Raw genomic sequence first — 21,125 nt, 5'->3', positions numbered from 1 at the left:
ATCAGGCCTGAATTTAACATTCTTGCTAGGTCTAGTTTGAATACCTTCCCCCTCACTTGAATTTATTTCCTGTTCTCCGACACACCAGTCCGGCCAAAGTCTTTGATGTAATAGCCCCTCCATCACATCCTATTAGTTTGTCTCTGTCAAACATACTACACTTTGGCCGAGTGCATAGCATAGACAGCAGTAACCTATTTACCTTTTGGGATGGGAGAAGATGCAGAGTAGGGCTAAGCGTGCCCTTGCTTAAGCATTTTCTAGGCTACGAGGTCATGCCACAGGAACAGTTGGTATAGTTGATTTTGGCGCCCCAGAATGGTATTTGGCGGGCTGAGTGCATTGAAGGAGTCTGTTCCAGGTTAACAGAGTGTGCTATGAGTGCACTCCCAGATCACTGTTAGGAGACAGCAGAGAGCCTTGCTGATGATTTTCAATGCATTGTGGCCCAGTTAAGGAGAGTATGGTGCCTGTGTGTCATATCTTTACAATTTTTAAAGGGCTTTCTAAGTCTTAATGAGTATGTGAGAGGAGAGGGGCTTATAAAGGCTTTCACTCACTACTTCTGATTGGCACTTACATTTTTTTTACTGGCTCTGTGATAGATGGAGGGGTGAGCCTCTATAGTGATATTTAAGGAGCTCTTTTTTCCTGCAAATGTATCCAGTGGGCATTCAAAGACTAAGAATGGAAGGCAAAAGAAAGGAAAAGAGGACACATTCAGAAGGTTTTTGCTCTGATTATAATCATGCTGATGGAGAGCCACAGAGAAGCATTCTTAGAGGTCTAGGTCATTGTTTCCTGGCAGTCTGGCACTTTTGTGTGCTTTGCAAGTGTTACAGATGATCAATGAAGCAGTCTCCAAGGATTCAGAGACTAAGGCAAAAGGGAAACAATCCAGGGCAAGAAGATCTCTAAATAATTCCTCTGATTCAAACATGGAAGCCCCTAGTACTTCTTCCTCCTGCAAATATGTTCAGAAAGAGCATTTGCTGCGGGAATCCCCACGGTTGTTAGGTCTCTTTAGAGACTATTTAGGATTTTATCTAGTCCCAGTGCATGGCAATGCATAGGCTCTTTTCCCATGGTATGTTAGACCTCCCTCACTTGCTTTTCCAATGCATCAGAATAAAAAGGAGTTCATTTTTTAAAACAAGGGAAAAAGGTGAATTAATCAAGCATTGCACATTTTTAAAAATGATTTGAAAATGGAGGACACAGAGACATTACTCCACATAAAGTCAGGGTAGATTCCATTTTAGTCCATTTGTTTGAGAAGACAGCAGTGCACCTGTAGGAATGTACTCCAAATGATGCAGTGGGCAGTAAAATTTGATAAACAGTTGAAGAAATCTTTGTGAACTAGTAATCTAGCACTGAAGGATGGTACTTACGTGGCCTATTCTTCTCAGTCTCTCTTCAGTGACTTTGAGGCACTAGCATTTGTGATACAAAAGGGCACAGAATGTTCTTACCTTCTGTGTCAGGTAACACAGGGAGGCGAAATTTAAGGAAGATACTTGTTACATGAACCTACATGCTGTAGTCAACAGTAGTATCAGCAGTGGCTAATCTGCCAAGAAGAAACTTCTGGAAGAAAGCCTGTACACATATTTTTCAGAGAAATCCTCCTTGGTAAGGATCCCATTTGAGGCAAGAAGTTGTTCAGGGATAAGCTGGATTAAATTATTGCAAAGGCCCTCAAAGATTGAAAACAAACTTTACCCTATAAGCAAAGCTGATCTTATTCCTTTAAGCCCTGGAGCCGATAATACATTGAAACCTCCAAGAGGGAATCAAAATCTTATTCTCCACATAGAAATACATTTCAGCCGAAGAAGACATCTGAAACTAAGGAGCATTCTAGTGTTTCTGGAGCCTCTTAACACAAATCCTGACAATTACTTGCATCCTTTCAGACCCAGTGGGATCAAGGAATTCTACTGGAAATGGCAAAAGAATGTCCTGGACAGACGACTACTGATTATAATCAAGAACGTTTGTCAGATAGACTTCAGTGCTTGGCTTCCAGATTCAGGTCTCATCATTACACCTGTTCCCAAGGATCTGCCCTGGAGATATGACGTATGGTTAGGTGTACTATCACTGCTGGAGAGAGGGGAAGTGGTTTTGTTTTTATACTTGTTCTGGTACAAAAGGCCACAGGAGAGTACAGGCCGGTACAGGACCAAAAAAGGGTCAGCTCATTTCAGGATGATGATGCTGCTGAAGATAATGTCAGTGGTCTTGGAGGGAGATTTTCTGGCAACCATCAATCTACAAGACGTTTACCTTCATTTGCCCAATTAGGCAAAACACCAGCAGTTTCTATGGTGCTCAATAGGGGATTGCCACTTCCTGTTCAGGGTGTTACTATTTGCATTAAAGACTGCCTTTCACGTCTTTATAAAGGTTCTGGCACTCTTATGGAAATGCTACATCAGGTGGAGAGACTTGTTCAAACCTGCTTGGATAATTCTCTGCATCAAGACCTCCAACAGATTCTCATGTTGAGATTGTTCTAATTGTGCTGAGAAAGCTTGGGTTTTAGATAAACACCAAGAAGTCTCAGTTGATTCCTTATCAGGATTTCTCAGAATCAGTTATTCATCGAGGGAAGATTGCATGCTGATCTGGGCCTGGTAACTCCTATGGACAAGAGAGTCCAAAAGATAGAGGAGCACCTATCCAGTCTTCTAGCCCTAGAGGCTCAAACAGTAGCAGTTTGGTTACAGATCCAGGATGGTCCAGCAGCAACCATGTGTCTGGTGTATTGGGCCTGGCATCACCTCAATGAGGGAGATTAATCTGTTGGCCCACTGGTGTTCATCATAGAATGACCTGTTGCACCACATTCCAGTGACTCCAAGCATGAGACAGGAGATGTAATAGTGGCTGAAAAACTAGAATATGTTGAATTGTGTGTCACTGTGCCCCCAAGATTTATACAGAAGAGTTTGGCTCGATTGGTGTGTCCGAGAGGAAGGGCTGCCTCGTGATGTCATGAATTAAACCAAGGGAAGAACTCAAAGCAATGCAATTACTGGTAAGCACTTAAATATTTTTGGGCCTTTGGAATCAAGTCTAGAAAGCTTTGGTAATTGGAATATTCAGAATCTGGCAGAACCCAAAATAACTTTGGGCCCTTTACAAAATAAGAATTAAGTTCTTCTTTTATCCATCACAGTTTGTACTAATCGGAAGGATAGGCAAAGTTTTCTTCACCAGGAAAGTTTTGTGAAGTTCAACGTTTACACTTTTTGCAAAGGATGAGAGGTTTACCAGTTTTTATCCTTTGGCAGAGTGAATTTATCTTTCTGCATTGTGGGATAGATTTTACTTTTCAGCCAAGCTGCAAAATGTAAATTTGAAAAGCAAACAAATTCCATCAGTGGAGGAGAGGTAAGCTTAGTTAATGCTACTAGTAGCAGCTCTCCATTCCCAACAGCAACTGTCTGGTTAAAGATATTAGCACAGTGTTTTCTCAACTATTCTAGAACATGGAACGTGAAATTCTATTTCTAAAATATAGAAAATCACACCTTCTTACATAACAACATTTCAACAAACTAATTAAGGTAAAACAATATTTTTTTTATTTGCTTTTCAAAAAAAGGACCAAGATATATTCAGCATAAAGCATCATCATACAGAAAGGACAAGTGATACATGTGAAGATAATCAAAGTAAGAGAGAGGGAGAACGAAGAACAATCAAGTAACTCAGCTACAAGTATATGAGATCAATTGTCTGAACATATCTTATGAATATGCAAATGAATGTTAACACTTCAGTGAACAATACATTCTAAGTAGTTATAGTGCTGTTTACTTATGGGGTAACACATTCAAAGCTATCATGAATCTAGAAAAGGATCCCAAGCATAGTCAAATTGTAGCAATGTATCATTTAGTTTATAAATCCTTTTCTCAAATTTTGACACCCGGTACATATCCTCAAGCCAGGATTTAATTGTTGAAAGTATATCTGTCTTCCAAGAACGTAGTATATTGTCTTTGAGCTGACCAAGGGCTATGGAAAACCATTTATAAGTATGTGTGAATGTGGCTGGTAGGTCCGAGACTTAGTGCTAAAGTGATAATGGTGCTGCTAAGGAAAGGTTGATGGGAGAGCATCCTGTCCAAAATTTCTCAATCTGAAACCCAAATGTACTAATGTTTGGACATTTCTACAATATGGGGATTATATCGCAGTCAGATTCTTGCCATGCCCAGCAAAGGGGGATGGGACTGGGTTTGGCTGAATTTAGCTTGGCAGGGGACCAATACCAGTGATGTAGTATTTTAAAGTAATTACATTTAAGGCAGGAGTCTTTGAGTCCTTTATTATAGTTTTCCAGTAAGGTGTCCCCATCCTTGTCCAATATCTTTATGTTCAGAAATGAGGACCACCAGGGGCGTGGTTTGGGCGCCGATCAAGATGGCGGCCTCGACAGATTCCTTCGTCATCCTGGGACGGTTTTTACCAATTTTTGTCATTTTTTGGCGATTTCCTGGCATGCTCTTTCGTCGTCCGCCTACCGGAATGTGAGGCGCATCCACTGCAGCAGCGGGCCGTGGAGGGAGTTACGGTGGGGCAGGGAGGCGGGGAGGGGGAGGGGCAGGGTGGAGGGACCTAAAAACTGGCATATGGATAATTGCAGGTAAGTAAACAATTTAATTAATAAAACGAAATTCGTAGCGCGCACAGCATCACATTTTGCGATGCAGTGCTCGCTACGAAATTCGTTTTAATAATTAAATTGTGTACTTTCCTGCAATTATCCATATGCCGGTTTTTAGGTCCCTCCACCCTGCCCCTCCCCTTCCCCGCCTCCCTGCCCCACCGTAACTCCCTCCACGGCCCGCGGCTGATCCACTGAGCCACTTTTTGCTTCCCGCGGCTGTGTCCTGACATCGTCTTTGCAGCGACGAAGTTTCCTAACAGCGGCCCCCGCCTTCTCCGACGAGTGTGGACTCTGGGGCATTTTTTCAGGTAATGTGTCAGTGCTTTCCTAATGGCCTGTCAAATTTATCAATTTTATTTTCTCGGCTGCATTCACCACTGTTGCTGCCTCTCAACGCTCCTTCTAAGGAAGTCACTCTGACTGGATTTAGAGCGTGCACGCTCCAACTCTTGCATGAATGCTTTTTTCGCCCCTTAAAGTGGATTATTGCCTCTGTTTACTTTTCTCATGTCACCACAGCGATTAGGCTATGTGGAAGATGCTTTTTGAGTCTGCCCACTCTCTGCTTTATGCTCGGCTTTGAGGAATGTGGCTTGTAGCAAGGCTTAGACTGGGTTTTCACTCACACTTTTTGGAACACTTTTGTTATTGTGTCATGCCTCATATTTTTCCACAGTTGAGTTTGCAGTTTCTTGCATAATGGAATATACTATACCATCCTTTGAGTCCTATCTTCGTCATTTCCTGTGGAGAAGCTACTGTTAATCCAATTATGTTTGCTGCAGTTTCATCATATGCTGTTACTTCTCCAACAGTCCTCTCTTTTGCTATACATTTTTGAAGGTCTGATTTGTTAGTCCTGCGACATTGGACCAAATTGTTCTTTCTTGTGCTACGCATTTCCTATTGTAAGGCGCCTTAATATATTGGAAATTTTGGTTGCCTAAGGTTCGCCTGCGCAAACCGCAATTTGTTTTTACACCTGCTTCAACAGCCCTAACATCCTCTTCTTCAGTATCTCATTCTTCTCACAGTCCATCAATGGCGGGCGCTGCTCCTAACCGCTCTTCAGTTCCTCATCCCCCTTCCAACAAAACTTCTCCTCCTACTTCCTCATCCAAACATCTGAAACAGGATCCTCCTTCTCCTGACAAATCTGCCTCACCAATCTCTATGGAATTAATTTTGGAGGAAATTAGAGCATTGCGTCCGTTTATAGAGGAGACTAATAAAGACATGCAACTCCTGAAAGAAAAATGGTCAGTTATGGACACCCGAAATACTTCTGTGGAGCAGCAGGTTTTTTGAAATCCAAACAAATGTGCAACACATTTCTTCTCTAGAAAAGTCTGTTCTCTCCCAACATACTGAGGATTTGGAAAATAGAAATCGAAGAAATAATCTCCGTATTTATAATCTTCCGGAATCCCTTGAGGGGGATGATCCTGTGACTTTCTTCACATCCTTTCTTCCAAAGCTCCTGGACATGCCTTCTACCACCTCTCTTAGTATACAAAGAGCACATAGACTGGGTCCTCGTTCCACCGCTTCAACGAAGCCTCGTGGAGTAATTCTCCTTTTTCTGAAATTTACTGACTTGTTATTAGTGCTCTCAGCGGCCAGATCTAAATGGCAAGTTTCCTGGCTTGGTCAGCGAGTCTTCTTCTCCCAGGATGTTTCCAATGTCACTGCATCTCGCAGGAAGGAATTTCTGTCTTGCGCCCTCCTCTGCGCTCCCTTGGAGCTTGATATGGCTTGTTTCATCCCTGCATCTTCAAGGTAACCTATCAGAATTGGACGCGGACTTTTCAAGATCCTGGAGAACTTAAGAATTTCATTCATCTTCAATCTTCTGGTGGCATGGATACTTCTACGCCTCCTACTGGTTGATTTATCTGCTATTATTTGTTGATGTCTTTGACGTCTTTCTTACGATGTTTCTATTAGTTGTTTCCTATATTTGTATGTTTCATACGTTTTCATAGGGATGTTCTATAGAAAAAATGTGTTTGTGTCCATTGCCTATCTCGCTCGTTTTGTACTTGTTACTAATTGTGCTTTATTCGCTTTCACAGTGTCATGCCATTTTCCCTGTACTTCATATGACTCCCCTATTGTTCTCCGCAAGTCCTAGATTATTTCGTGTTAGCCCAAAGGGGCCAGTTGAACTCAGCCCCCTTATGCACAAAGTCTGCATTGTTCAGAATGGAGCATGGGACTGTAAGCAATTATGAGTGTTCTTGAGTGTGTTTGCTTTCTGCCAAGCTAACTATATTGAGTACATGATGAGGTTAGTGTAATTTGTAAATCGTGGATATTTGGTATAATAAATTGCTAGCTCCAATTCAGACTTCAGTAATGACTGTTCAAACTTGAACCAGAAGGAACTGTTTTCTTAAGTAGATAACATATAGATAGAGTGAGCAAGTTGTTGCTCAATTCAATAGTTTTGTAAGTGGCTTGGACATTGACCCCCTTTCGCTGAGGATGAGTGTAATTCGGTTTAGACACTGTTTTGAAAAATGAATGTGAGATAAGTAGTGATATCATCCCGATAATATAATTGAATTTCGGGATGGTATTAATTTTTATGACCTGCACCCTATCACAAAGTGATTGGTTCAGAAGCAACCAAAGTTGGAAGTCTTGTTTAATTTGTTCAATGATAGGGTTCAGGTTGTCCATGATACTGTCTTTTAATCCTTGATTGATAAGTATCCCTAAGTATTTTAACTTCCAATGAAACCATTTGAAGGGAAGGCTACTAAGGGAGGCTTTATTAGTTATGGGGGTTAATGGTAATGCTTCACATTTAGTCCAATTAATTTTATAGCCAGAGAAGTTTGAAAATAAAGTCAGTTGAGATATTAAAGCTGTCGTGGATAGTGTCCGTTGTGAAAGAGCTAGGAGTGTTACGAAAAACCTGAGCTTAGTATCCAAAGATTCTCTACTCATCATTTATAAGTGAGTTACCAGCTGTTTTAAGCGTGAAACTGCATTAGCCTTCAAGTTACCTTGTCATCCTGAATTGCCAAACATTGATTATAAGTCTCCACATTGAAATATGTTAAAGAATAGACCTTGCATTAAGAAATGCCAAATACAGTTGCCAATGCTTGTTGGACTTAATGGTTTATTGTAGGAAAAAAGGAATCACGAGGCAGCAGTTGAGGCATGTTCCAGATCACCTGCAAACCGCCTTCCTAACAAACATGCTATGTAAAGCAGGAACTGTTTCAGGGCACGTGTGGACCACTTTTATGACGCATGCTCGGCAGCTATTTAAACCCCACCCGCCTTGTCTCGATGTTTCGCTTTTCGAAAGTGGTACTTACCTGACTCCGTCCAGATTGGCTACGGTTCCTGAACCCCTTTTCTTGGCTCCTCTCCGATACCACCATTCCAGCATCCTTGAAGACTCCTCGGTTAAAGGCATCCGGCTGGCTTCCCTTCCGCTCGCCCGGGGCCTAATTTCTGATCCCTGCTGAAGACAAAAGACAGATCAACAGGCAGTTGCCTAGCCACTCTTCGTGATATACGGTAATGTTTTTTGTGACAATACCAGCACACAGTAAGAGCTCTTACTCAATACAATTTTGAAAGTCTTAAAATAATGAATCTTTAATCTTCTAAAAGTCAACGTAAATGAAGTTAAAAGAAACCAAAGGAGGACAAACGTAACCTAGATTGCGCAGAGAGCAATTAACGTTTAGCAAAGAAGGCTAAAAGAACTCTTGGTAATGCACTCAGTGCCCATGTTGAAGCCTGATATTATTTGATGGATATTAGTGTTTATTTTATTTGTTTTGTTTTCTTTCCTGAACCCCTTTTAGGACAATGGAGTCTGGTACTGGCCAGGTATGTTATGTTTCTAGTGAATATTGAAATATGTTTCTAGTGAATATTGAAATAGAGCTCTTGATCTAACCTAATGTAAAATTATCAACATAATTATTTGTTTACCTCTACAAGAACTACAGAAATAATTCACTAATACTGAATCCAGGAGGTGACTTAAACATCCGAATTCTTCATTTTGGGTATGTTTATGATGTACAGAAAATAACATAAAGGCCATAACTACCACAAAGCCCCAATACCATTACCAAATAACCAGTCAGTTGGTAGTGAAGAAGGGTCAATCGTTTATTAAGCAAAATACTCTACAGAGGAGCCTCTCCAACCCTCACCCATCATGTGCGCGGAGAAGACTGCTGGCTTACAATCAGAACCAAACATATATACTTTCAGTTCAACACATGAAGTCACCGTAAATGGAAAAACACAGCTCGGCCCTTGGGCCCCAAGGAAGGACTATATATGGCACACATGATTGGTTCAAAGCTTTACTATTTATTACTGGGAAGGTAAGGAGGGGTGACTCCCTTTCGTCCTGGTGACCAGGAGTGTAGGCACGGCGCCTCCATGAATGCGCTTATCGTACCCAAAGCAAGATGCGACCTTGAGTCCCAGGACAGAGGGAAAACAGTTTACCTTCAGCTGCTCTTGGTAACTCAAATGAACTGGGACTTGACAACTACTGAAGAATAAGACATGATTGCAGCTTGTGTTCTGACATAGAAGAAAGAAAATGGCGTCTGTCTGGTTCTCGGCATTAGTATGGTTCCTTCCGGCTAAAACATGTAGGGGTTATGTTGTCCGCATATTAAGCAAAGAGGATATATCATGCTAATACAATACGTATATATCCGATAACCCCCGTGTATGCAAAATCTAAATGTTATCCCTCAGAATGGCCCTTTTAGCATGATGTAGCTAACTAACATTGTTCAGTCTTCAAATATCCCCTCATCAATCTGCATTATATCCTTTATTTGTTGCTGAACTAATTGGGCTGATTGAGGTGAGTTTAGTAGCACAGTAAGAGCAACATGCGGGCCCACATTGTATACAAAGCCAACAGGTGAATATGATACCAGCTATACCTGCCAGTACCATCAGATTCTTCCATCCCCAAGTGGACAACAGACTGACCAAATGAACAGTGGGGGCGGAGTCAGGGATGTATAAGCAACAAGAACTGCCGATCACGCGGCATGCTCCTCCTCGAGCAGTCAAGATAACATCTAAAACCATATGATTCTGAAGCGAAACGAGTCTCATCGCTGAAGCTCTACAGTTAAATTAGTTAATATGCCTGCAGTAGTGTTGATCACCCTTTCAACTACTCTGGACAAACGCTGTACTTCCTTGCTAGTGATTATGGGTCCCCAAATAGGAAATACTCCCTTTACGATGTCAGTGAAATGCTGTTCAGGGGTACCGGTTTGGTCTATGTCAGTGGTATCTATCTCCCTTTTATTCCTGGTAAGTGGCAGGCTTCGTTTATCTAAACGATGATCCTTGTGATAATTATAAGTGGCTATATAAACTGGAGGATACAAGAAAGACAGATAACAACGGCCAGTCCAGCCGCGGGGAAGCCAAGTATAGGCATTTTCACCACAGACGAAATATACATTGGAGTCAACAATGGTGGACTACTAAAGGTACGTAACCGATAGGTATAATTGCATTGACTTTCCCCTACCGAGATGTACCCTGCTCCCTGAACACAAAATGCAGAGGTACTATTTAATATAGGTACTGGAATGGCCCTATCATCTGTAACATTTCTTTATTTGAATTGTTGAAAATACTGGGTGAAGTTGAACTCCAAAATTTCATTCTTTAACCAGGTGAGGTTTTCATGTGTCGTATACACATTCGTACACGCATTCGGATCTAAGGACCCCTCCCCATTATTCCCCTCTGGGTCAAATCCTTGGTGTACTTCTATAAATGCTAGAATCATCTCATAATCCTTCTCCGAATATCTTTGAGTATCTACTGTATAGTGCATATACATCATAGAGAGTAATTTAAACCAAGCTTCACAACTTCCTAAATAAGACAGGGGTAAAGATATAAAAAAAATCGTGCTTGTGCATAACAGAGGGCAGAAGGCCACAGACCCAACAATTCGTAGTATTGGTAGCACTGTGTGTTTGATGAAGCATTTCAACAAATACATTTTGTGTGTAAGTCTGACGGTGCCTTTCCTTATGTGGGGCCAAGGTATAAAACACGTGTTCCGGAAGTGGGGCAGTGGTTCCTAAGACAGTATGCATAGGGTGCCGAAATTCTAAATATATGAACACTCCCATTAGGATTATTAACAAGGTCGCTATAATGACCACAAATGCGACTTTAACACGTTGGGTCCAGCTAGAAAAGACAGGCATATTTACAGAGAAGTGATGTGGTGCAAAAGGATGCTCCTCTTCGGAGACACAACGAGCAAAAGGGTACATGCTAGCTAAAAGTCCAAAAATAAACTCGGGCAATGCAGTCCAACCAGCCAGAGGGTGCTTCTTTCCTGTATGCGTCTAGAGCCTCACAGGCAGGCTCCTATCATTCATCACAAATGAGACCAAGCAACTTCTCACGTTGGAGTTATGTTCTCACACAATCCTTGAAGAAGAACACAACTGGGGCCCTTTTAAACATGGAAAATCAGTCTTTCTTTCTAAACAGAGCAAACTAATGTTGACCGCTCTCAGCGCGTTCAGTCGAGTGTCTTGTTGAGTACCCCAGAAGCATATCTAACAAACCGTAGTACTCAAGTCTCTCCCTATCTCCTACCATCTTCACCTGTGGTACCGTGTCAATTTCTGGGCTGCAGATTGTATCGACATGGCCAGACATTTCCTGATCAGGGAACAAAACAGAGGTAGGCGAATCCGTTGCAACAGGAATACTGCAAGCCTCTCGTTCAACTGAAGGGGCAACAGAATCCGGGGCAATCACTTGTGCAGATGACAAAACCCCTTCCGAGCCCAATGCTCCTTCTCCTTGCACTTCTCCAACTTCCTGGGCATCAGAAAAAGGAACAAAGCGAGGGGCTCGTTCACTTTCCTGGGTCAAAACTCCTTCCTGGGTTCGCTGATCATAAGGAAGCGGGCGGGGCAGTTTCTTTACGTGCGAGACATGGATCCAATGTCTCTTGCCGTTCACCTTAACCGCTGTCCGTGTGGCCTGTAGAATCTGCAAGGGCTTTCCGCAGGTAGTTGCGGACCAGAACCCACTCTCCTGGTTCCAAACGATGTCCGGGACCCTCCAGCAGGGGCTGCAAAACTGCTGAAACCTGTTGATGAATAGAACAAAGATCTTTAGTCAGGGCATACTGATAATCTGTCATCATAGGGTATTTAATATCACGAAACGTTCTGGGTCTTAGGACGCCCCAGACATTGGCAGGGCACCCAAAGATCACCTCATAGGGAGATAAGCCAGAACGAGAATGTGGGGTAACTCGTATTGACATCAGTGCTAGTCGTAGGGCATCTGGCCACCTCAACCCAGTACTTTCTTGAATCTTGGCCAGTTTGTTTCAGTACTCCGTTATACTTTTCAACCAGTCCTGCAGACTGAGGGTGTCGAGCCGCATGAAAATTCTGCTTAATTTGTAACCCATTACAAACATGACTTATAAGATCTGCATTAAAGTGCCCCCCTTTATCACTCCAGATCACCCGAGGCAATCCATAGAGTGGGAAGTACTCTTTTATCAGGGCCCTTGCTGTTGCCAGAGCAGTGTTTTCTTTGGTCAGGTAGGCCTCCACCCATTTACTGAAGGCACACACCACGACCAGGACATACTTTAGATTATTCAAACGCTCCAGCTGGATATAATCCATTTGGAGCAACTCAAAAGACAAAGATGGTGGTGCAAAATTCCCACTCAGAACTGGTTCCCTACCTCCGGGATTATATCGTAAACAAACCATGCAATATTGCACCAAATGAGCAGCAGTTCTTGGGATATTAAGATTATTCCAAACAGGGTCTAGAAGTGCACAAATACCCTTACACAATATGTGCTGAGCCGTGTGCCATGGTCACTATGGCATTCACTAATGCATTGGGGAACAACCATCACTGTTTCTCAGATAAATCAATCCAGCAATCATTTGCATCTAATTTCCCCACTTCCTTCTCCCAATGGGCCAGTTCAGCGAGGGTAGCTTCATTCTGTATTTCTCGGACACTCTCCATTGTATTGACAAACATGTTTGTTTCCACCACCCATCTAGCAGAAGTAGTCACAAACATTGAGGTCAGTTTGGATTTTGAAGTTTCTTTAGCAATCCGATCAGCAAAAGCATTACCTTCACCTACTGTATCCACCACTGTTTTATTGCACTGCATTTAACTACGGCCACCGTTTCTGGTAACGTCAATGCAGTCAGTAATCGTAAAATCAAGGGGCAATGCTGTATTCTCTGACCATGGAAAGTGAGAAAGCCCCTTTCCACCCAGAGTCAGCCAAAGCTATGAGCCACGCCGAAGGCGTACTGGCTGTCTGTGTAAATATTTACTCTCAATCCTTCACTCAACTCACAGGCCCGAAGCAATGTCACTAACTCAGCTGCCTGTGCTGACTAAAAGGGTACTCGGGAAGCCTGAACCACAGTGCGTAGAGTAGTTATCGCTAAGGGGCGTAGTGTGCGTAGTGGGGCTACGTGAAGCTTCGTGAAGTGGGCAGGAAGCTACGCCCACCCACACACTTCGCGTAACCTCACTACGTGCCGCCCGCCACCCACCCTCCTCCCTCCCGCCCTCTTCTACATGCCTAATTTTGATTTAAAATAGTGTAAGAGTAAATTAAAATCACTAACCAGATAGGCGGCATCCCGGGGGTCCCTCTTCTGTTTCACGTCGACTTCTTCCAACCGAATGCGCATGCCATACGAAGTAACACTCGTGCCTGTTGGTGTCGTAAGCAACAAGCCAAGATGTAACAAGGCTCTGAGTCTCTATCCCACACACATCCCTGAATAAGCCTTGGGCTGCTCAACTTCCTTATTTATTTGTCCATTTTCCTCATCCTAGTTTTTGTTTATTTGAGGCGTTTAGCCTCCTGGGTCAGATGACGAAGGTATACCCAATTGGGAAGGCAGTCTTCTCTACAAATATGAACATTAGGTTGGCCTTCCCGCTACATATCTTTTCCCACTCCAGACCTGGAGAACACAATTTCCATTCTGTCCTTTTGACAGACCCTGTAATTAGATAAGCTAAACACAAGTTATTTATTAAGTAAGAATCATGTATTCTGTCTGTCATTGACTCCAAAATAAGCTAACTTGCCAGATACTAAAATGGTGGAAGAAGATTTAAAACATTATTTTGCTGCTGCAAAAGCCTGGGTTTACTTACAAAGCATCATCATTAAATAAAGCTATGGTAATTTGTAGGAAATCACTGAATTCTAATTAATCATCTCCCTCCCTTTAGAGCATCAAGGGACTAATACAGAAAACTGCAGAAAATGTTACATCCATTTAGGTGCAGTTCTCTCATACTCCATCTCTCACTTCGTGCAGATCATCTGACGTAAGTCAGGAAAGTTGACATCCCATTTGTTGGCAAGCTTAATGGGCTGCTCTGTCTGGTACCCCTGGCCTAAAGGATAGTTGCTATAGCCAAAATAGCTACCTCCAAAAGCCTGCCTATGCCACTTCAGTTCCAGGAGGAGTCAGAGCTTAACAATTTCAAGAGGTTTGACTCCTGAACGTCCAGGATGAGCATTTTATAGATGTAATTATTCTATTGAGTTACAGCATCCTCCACTGGAACCAGTAGTCAGGACAGCTCCTCCCCCAAAAGACAAGGTTCATCGCCAAGCTCATATAAAGTGATTCATCAATAGCAAAACACATCATAGCACTGGTCCGGCAAAAGCAAAGGAAGCAGGGTTCTGCTCAATCCTATTTTTAACTCCCAATTCAGATTCAGGAGTTTTTTCAATTTTAGACCTGGAGTGTGTAAACAATTTTGTGAATTATGTGACATTCAAAATGGTTTCACTACAGCAAGTGATCCTTTTACTACTCCAAGCATATTATCTTAGTCATGAAAGGTATCTACTTTTGTATCCAGATTCATCTGCCAAGTTAATGTTTCCTATGATTTGATGATGGAAATCATTACTCTCAGTTCAGAACGCTTCCATTTAGTCTACCTTAGATTCAAGTGTATTTACCAAGGTTTTGGTATATTTACTTTTACCTTTACAAGGCATTTAAAAATGTCAATCAATCAATCAATCAATCAGAGCATTTATATAGCGCACTACTCACCCGGAGGGTCTCAAGGCGCTGTTGGCTGAATAATCTATGCTCCTTCTTCTTGTTTTAATTTTTTTTTTAAATATATTTTTATTGGTATTTACATGTTATAGTGTACAAAGTGACATACAAGAACTAGACAGTTTGTCGGGCATTTACATAGGGCCCTCTGGGTTTCAATGGTTGTTGTGCTTACATCTAGTTCGGAGATTGGTTGTAGAGTCTTCTCGAGTCTGCCCCTCATTCTTGCGCCCATATAACATTGAACATATAGGTTGGTGTGGGTGGTTGCAGTTTAGTTGGAACATACAAAAAACGTGACATAGAACATAAAATTGACGTGCGGTTGTTAAGTGTCAGGTCAACAGGTCGCCTTGCAATCGTGTTCGGCTGGTTTGGTTCTGGATTTTTGTTTTTCATGGCAGTTTGTAAGGGTTTAGAAATATGTCTAGTTTCGCCCACAGTCCTCTGTTGGGGTTCTTCCATGGTGTGTATCTGAGTGCAGTGTTGTTCGCCCCTCTGAGAAAAGTTACCCAGTTCAGCCACCCTTTGAATGTGACTTTGGAAGTATCTTTCCATTTTTCCAAGACTGATTTGACTGTTGTCGTCAAGAGGAAGTCTAGGAGGAGTCTGTCCTTTTGGGTGGGTATGTCTGTTGTGATATGGGCAGTGGTAGTTGTGGCAAATGCTCGGTCAAGAGTGCAGCCTATGGTTTTGTTGATGAAGCTGACTACCTCCCCCCAGAATTTGCTGACCTTACTGCAGTGATATATGAGGTGTGTGAGGTTGCCCTTTTCTGTTTTGCAGTTCCAGCATCTGTCGTTCTCTCTCAGTCCTATTGATGCTAGGCTCACTGGCGTCCAGTATGCTTGGTGTAATATCCAGAATTTCGTTTCTGCTAGTATCAGTGATATCATGTTTTTCGATGGGGCTGCACAAAAGGTTTGTAGTTCTTGTTCTGTGAATTTGGTACCTAGCTGTGTTTCCCAGTAGTTGGTGTTTTTGGCGTTGATTCTGGTGGATGTGGGGCGGAGGAGCTTGTACAGGTGTAAGACCTGGTGGCCAGTTGCATTTATTGTTTTCATGTATTGAAAGATTGAGGGTTTGTGCTTGTTTAGCTTTGATTTTGTTAGGGCAGTTTTAATAGCCAGGAAATTGTATAGTTCCCTGTCTGGGAGTGCGTTTTGAGCTTTCAGGTGGTTGAACGTGTGGGGAGACCCTTCTGCCTCTAGCTTTGCTGGTTAAGAGAAGCCTAGCTGTCTCCATGACTTTATGTCCAGGGGCTTCCCCCTGTATTTAATCTTGGGGTTTGCCCAGAGTGCTTCCCAGTGTGAGTTTTTGATGCTGTGCTCTAGTTTCTGGTCTACTTTGAGCAGCGCTTGTCTTGTGAGCTTAAAGATCGGGTTGTTCAATTGTGCCTGCTTGTTGGAGGTGAGGAGAGTTAGGGGATCAGTGTTGTTTAGTATGGCCTTCTCAATAGAGAGCCATGTTGATGTGTATGGTTGGTTAGGGAGTACTCAGTGCATACCTTGTCTGGCTATAAAGGCTGTCTGGAAGGTTTTTAGGTCTGACACGTTGAGCCCCCCTAGTTTCTTCTCCAGTCTAAGTTTTTTTTGTGCCTATTCTGGGGAATTTTATCTCTCCATATAAATTTGTTTAGCATTTGGTCTATCTTCCTGTGGAATTCGTCTGTGAGTGCCATAGGTAGCATTCCTGCCAGATAGTTTACAATGGGCATAATCATCATATTCACTGTTTCTATCCTGCCCCACCAGGTGATGAACTTGGGTGACCAGGATTCTAGTAGTCCTTTGATCTTATCCAGTGTGGCTTTCTCATTCTGTTCTAGGGTGATTCTCAGGCTTTTTTGGAATAGGATGCCTAGATATTTGACAGACCTGGGTTGCCAGGCCAGCCCTGAGTTTCCTATTATCTCTTTGGTTGTGTGCATGTTGAGGGACATGCATTCAGATTTGTCTCTATTAAGCTTGTATCCCGAGTATTTGGCGTACGTTTCGATAGTGTGCATGAGTGCAGGTATGGATTGAGTAGGGTTTTCCGTAATTATGAGCAGGTCATCTGTGTAGGCTGCAAGCTTGGCTGTAGTGTTGTTAATGGTTACGCCCGCTATGTTTCTGTTAACTAGAATGTCCCTAATCAGGGGTTCGAGTGCCAGCAGGAATATAAGCGGGGATAGTGGGCAGCCTTGTCTTGTTCCCCTTTCGAGTTTGAAATGGGCCGATGTTGTTCCATTTATGGCAATCTGTGCTTTGGGGCTTTTGTACAGTGCCATGACTTTCCTCGTGAAGCTATCTCCTAGGTTGTATGCTTTTCTCTAGGAATTGCCAGGATACTTTGTCGAAAGCCTTTTCTGCATCTAGCGTGATTGCTTCCGCTGATTCATATGATTTGAAGGAGCGTTCTATTATCTGGCAGTTGTCATGAGACATGGGTGTTTTGAGGTAGCCTACCTGAGTGCTGCCGATGAGCTGAGGGAGAACTTTGTTTAGTCTTGTGGCTAGGACTTTGGCGTATAGCTTGCAGTCTAAGTTTATTAGTGATATGTGTCTGTAGTTTTTGGGCCATTGTGGGTTCTTGTCTTCCTTAGGTATTACAACTATGTTGGCTAGTGACATAGATTCTGTTACTTGCCCTTTTGTGGCGCAGTGGTTGAAAACTTTCGTCAAGACCGGCAGTAGCTGGTCTTGGAACGTTTCGTAGAAGGGCGCAGTATATCCGTCCGGTCCTGGGGCTTTGTTGCCTTTTAGTGCCTTAATGGCCTTGTTGATCTCACTCATTTTTATGTCTTGCCCTAATATCTTGCTTCCTCTGTCGTTATCTTGGGTAGGTTTGTGCTGTCTAGATAAGCTGAGCAGCCCTCCTGGTCTAGGTTGTCGTCCTTTTTATATAGCTCTTTATAAAATTCCATGAACGTGTGTAGGATGTCTTTGTGCCTGGTGTGTGTTTTGTTATGAGCATCTGTGATTGTGGAGATACAGTGTTGCCTTTATTTGTGTTTAAGGTATGACGCTACGATTTTCCCCGCCTTGTTTGCTTCGCAAAGGTTGATTTTTTGTATTTTCTTATCCATAGACCGGCTCGTTCGCTTAGGATCCGGTTGAATTCGTATTTTTTTCCCTTAAGTTCTGCCAGAGTGGTTGTGTCCGGAAGTGTCTCTAATGTGTTTGGTTTCTAGTTGTTTGATATCGCTTTCTAGCTGGTCTAGCTGTACCTTTGCTTCTCAGTCCCTTCTGGCTTTGATTTCTATTAGTGTGCCCCTGATGGTCGCCTAAAGGGCATCCCACTGGCTTTTTGGGTCTATGTCTGGTGTGTCATTTTCCTTGTTGTAGTCTTTGATGGCTTTTTCAATTCTATTTCTGTCTTCCTGTTTTGTCATGGTAATGTTGTTGAGGCGCTAACTACGGGTGATGTGCTCTTTGTGTTGGCCCGTCAGCTGCAGGCTGATGCAAGAGTGATCTAAGATTGTTCTAGCTGCTATATCGGTGTGTTTTATCAGGTGAGCATGGGACCCTGGGATGAGGATATAGTCTATTCTGCTATAGGAGTTGTGTGGGTTGGAGTAGAATGTGTAATCTCTGGTGTCTGGGTGTTGCAGGCGCCATGGGTCTTTTAGGTCAAATCTGGTGCAAATGTTCTTTAGAGTGTTGTGGGAGGTGGGAGGTCGGGCCTGAGGTCCGGTTTGTCTGTCTAGGGTGTGGTCCAGTACTAGGTTGAAGTCGCCTGCCATGACTATCATTTGGTTCGTGTGGTTTGCCTCTATTTGTCTTGTCACTCGCTCCCAGAATTTTGTGTTGTCTGTGTTTGATGCGTATATGTTTGCTACTGGTATTGTCTCTACGCCTCTTTTTAACTGTGTGATCAGAAGCCTGCCCTCATTATCGTACTGCTCTTTCTCTATTGTTATGCTAGATTTGCTATTTATCAGGGTGATAACACCTCGTTTTTTGCCTACGGCTGGTAAACAGGCTGACTGACCTATCCATCTTGCTCTAAGCTTTCTCGCGTCATCCATGGAGAGTTTTGTTTCCTGTAGCAGGATAATGTTGCTTTTCGTCTTTGCTAGATAGTCTAATACTTTCTCTCTCTTAATGGGGTGGTTTAGACCTTTGACGTTGTGGGATACAATTTTTAGGTTGGTCTGTATTGCGTTATTATTATTCAGGGTCTGTGTTACAAATCCCGCGCCAATTTGGCTAACTACATGGGGATGCTGTATTGCTTCTTTTTCTGGGCTTCTGTGTACTGCCTTCGTGGGCTAGAGTGGTTACTTGTGGTGGTTTCGTCGGCCTGAACAGCCTGTCTGAGACTCTGGTTTGGACATGGACTGAGACGAGAACATAGACGTGGATGGGACATACTAGGAGCACAGGACAAACTTGACAGAAATAACAGACAGGACACCCCCTCCCTTCCCTCTCCTCCTCTCTTCCCTCCCCTCCCTCCCTCACCCTGCTACCACTCCGTGCTGTAGACGTGCGACAGCAAGGTCCCTCCCACCCCGTTACATCCCCGGGATTGATTTTAAGGCTGTTCTATTTTGCTTTTGCTAAGCACCTCCCCCTCCAGGGTAAGGCCTGACTCTCGCGATTATTTGATCATTGTTCGTTCATGCATCAAAGTAAAAGGATATAGGCGTTTGTATGGCTGGCTACTTCTCTCAATCTTCTTCTTACTTGAGGTAGGTTTCTTGTAAATGACCTGCAGTCTTTGTAGGCACTTGAGGAAGAATGCGTTGCTGTTAGAGTCTTGAGGTATTCTCTTGGTATGTTCTTTAAAGAGCCTTCTTATTCACTTGAGAGATCTGATGAGGCCTTTCTTTTGCCTGACATAGTTGTTGTCTCCATTTCCTGTGCGTCTGGTCCTGATAGGTATCGTGACAGTTCTGCAGGGACTTCGAACGTTAGCGAGATTCCTTTGTTGTTTATCCTGAATCTGGCTGGTCCGGTGAAAGAAAAGGTGATGTTTTGTTTCCTTAGCTTGTCTCTTTGGGCCAGAAAGCCTTTCCTGATGTCCACTGTGTTTTTCGAGTAGTCTTGTGTGAGTATAATTCTGTGTCGTTCCCACTGTAGGTTGGGTGTCTTCCTGGCGAACCCGAAGATAGCCTTGGTCTGGTGAGAGCGTAATGGTTTGCAACTTAGCATTCTTGATGTAGATCTGTTGGATTGTCTAAACACAGGGACTCTGTAGGCCTTGTCTAGTTCGAAGGAGTTTTCAAAATTGAGATTAGTCAGTTTCTGTAACATTGCCACACAAGAGCCCGATTTATCCTCCTCTCCCTCCTACACTCCCAGGATTCTTATATTCCCTTTTCTTTGTCGGTACTCAAACTCTGTTGCCTGCTTCTGGAGGTCTGTTGTTGCCTTGGCAATGGTGCCCATTGCCTTGCCTGTGAGTTGTGATATGTCTTCTATGTCACTGACTCTTTGTTCTACCGTTGATAGTCTATTAGCTGTTGTATGGATGTCCGCTCTCACTGCTGCCAGTTCGAGTTGTATGGCATGCTTAGTTTTCTTAGTGGATTTGGCTAAATCGTGGACTTCAACCAGCTTTTTGAGAATGCTGTCCAGGGTGCTACTGATGTCTGTCTTTTGTTTGAAGGGGGATTCTGGTTGGCCCTCCGGCTTTGTTTTCTTCTGCTGCTGCGCCGGCTTGCCTTCGCTTCCGGCCATTATGCATCTCCCCAGCCCTCTATTCTCCTGCAAGAGTTCGTATCTTTTGTTACTGCTCTGTGGTGTGGGGTGTGATGTCTGCTCGGGTTCGACGTTGTGCTTAGCGTTTGGTTTTGGACTGGTGCATCGTTTGGCGCTCGCTTGCTCGGTACGGGTTGCGACATTTGGTTTGCTGACTCTCTTGTTTGTTTGGCACGTCCGAGTCTTTTTGTCTGCCACGGTTGGGTTCCTAATACTGAGTGAGCGCAGAGTCTTTCGCAGTTTTTATTCTGATCGATCGTTTGCAGCCGTTCTTTTTACTCCTCGACTGGTCTCATTTGGCCACCTTTTGCTTTTCTGCGCTTTTGGCCTTGGATCATGGATGGTCAGACTCCTCTGTTGGCCCTTTTGGGTGGCTCTGGTTGGTCGCGTTCTCGCCTGCCCCCGACTTGTTTCTTGTCTGCTCTCTAGACCGATCTCTGCGGTGATTGGTGTAATCGGTTATTAGGCGTTTCGCTACCCGTGCTTCACTGGACCCTCGGGGTCACTTTAGCTGAGTCCCCCGTGCCCAGTGATTGGTCTGCAGAGAGTAGCTCTGCTCTTAGTCTGTGCTGTTGTTGCTTTTCTTCTGGTTTG

This window comes from Lissotriton helveticus, chromosome 1_1, assembly GCF_964261635.1.
Source record: "Lissotriton helveticus chromosome 1_1, aLisHel1.1, whole genome shotgun sequence".
Lineage (NCBI taxonomy): Eukaryota > Metazoa > Chordata > Amphibia > Caudata > Salamandridae > Lissotriton > Lissotriton helveticus.
The sequence above is the reverse complement of the archived record's forward strand: the minus strand, read 5'-3'. Positions refer to the sequence as shown.